General features: G+C 63.8%; 1 protein-coding gene across 1 annotated transcript in view; it reads left to right on the top strand.

Annotated features, from left to right (window-relative positions):
- Positions 1-1,339: 1,339 nt before the first annotated feature.
- JUP (junction plakoglobin) overlaps positions 1,340-1,452 on the top strand; it is a 19,824-nt gene continuing 19,711 nt past the window's right edge. The window contains exon 1 of the mRNA XM_014959191.1: positions 1,340-1,357. The gene's annotated coding sequence lies outside the window, so the exon portion shown is untranslated. The remainder of the gene's footprint in view (positions 1,358-1,452) is intronic.

The raw sequence follows: 1,452 nt of genomic DNA on the forward strand, positions 1-1,452 counted from the left end.
GGGGGGGTTGGCATCCCCCGACACCCCCCCCGAGGGCTGGAGGAGCGGTGGGCACCGGTCCCCTCGACGGGGCGGGGGGTGACAGTGGGGATCCGAACAGGGAGACGTGGAGGGGAGCGAAACTCGGCTGTCGTCTGATGTTTGGAGAGGAGAGAGCACTCTAATTGCGTTAGCTGAGTGATTAGCTTAATTAATCAGGTTTGCAGCAGAGATGAAAGGATAATGCTGAAACGTTGCTGGGAGTTGCCCGGAGAAGGAAGACGTAGGTTGTCGTGTGAGCAACTTGGGGAGATGTTTGTGCTGTGAGAGGAACGAGGGCACGGCCACCTGCTGGGGACAGTCCTGGGTGACCCGTGCCACTGCCGTGTCCCTTGTAGTGGGATCCCTGCACCCCAGCTTTCCCCCGGTGCTGTCGGGGTGCCCGGGTGAGCCCCGTGTCCGGGCAATGTTCCCTGTTGGCATCTCTGTGCTGGAAGGGTGATGGGGGCTGGGGACACCCCGTGACCCAGCTGGATGTGGCCCCCGCAATCTCTGCGCCTCCTGCTCCAGCCCACGTCACCCTGGTTTTGGAGCTGGTGCCACTTTTTGCCAGCCCCCGACACCCGGCGAGTCCGTCTGCCGTGGGGGAGCCGGGGGCGCAGCGTCTCCCTGCCAACTGCCGTGGGGCTGGAGCGGTGCCGGGGCTGCCGGGGGCGTTTGCTCAGGGCTGGCATCCCCAGCCAGGGTGGGCACGGTGCCTGTGGGGTCTGCTCTCGGGGGGTGGGGGGGTGAGTGGGCGTCTGGCCCAGCCGTGCTGCCCGGTAACGGGGCTGGAGAGGTTTGAAGGTCCATTTCTGTGTTCTCTCAGGAGCTCCCTGGCAGGGTGTGGGGTGCCCTGTGAAACACTCTTTGCCCGTCTGAAGCCTGTAATCGTTCATCACTTTGGAGGATTTCCATAAAGTGTCATTAAAAACCCATTTTACTGCTAATTTGGCCTAAACAAGTTGGCCGTCAGGATGGGAGCGCGCGGAGCTCCTGGTGTTGGTGGCTGAGGGGTGTTTTCCCCCCTCCAGGGCTGGCTCCTGCGTGGGTGCTGGGGGGAGATGTGGGTCCCCACTGCTCGGGGGGCTTGTGGGGCGCCGGGGGAAGGTGGGGCAGCCCCGGCAGGGCCCTCCCTTCCAGACAATGGCGTTTGTGGTCTATTGTCTGGGCGTTGTGGCGTGTCCTTGCCGGCTCCAGGAAGTGTGTGCATCCCCGGCGGGGCCGAGTGGGGCGGCTGGGGGTGGTCTGTGGGGCTGGGCATGCGAGGGGTCCCTGCACCGTGCCCAGAGCCTTGGGCAGCTGGTGGCTCGGCGAGGATTTCCCTTCTGGTGTCAGGGTAACACTCAGTGCTGTCCTAATCCCATTAACTCTCCCCTTTGTTTCCCCCACCTGAAATCCTTAATCAGCTCTGGCAGCCGGGGTGGGGGGCTG

Source organism: Calidris pugnax, unplaced genomic scaffold (assembly GCF_001431845.1).
Source record: "Calidris pugnax isolate Ruff unplaced genomic scaffold, ASM143184v1 scaffold341, whole genome shotgun sequence".
Classification (NCBI taxonomy): domain Eukaryota; kingdom Metazoa; phylum Chordata; class Aves; order Charadriiformes; family Scolopacidae; genus Calidris; species Calidris pugnax.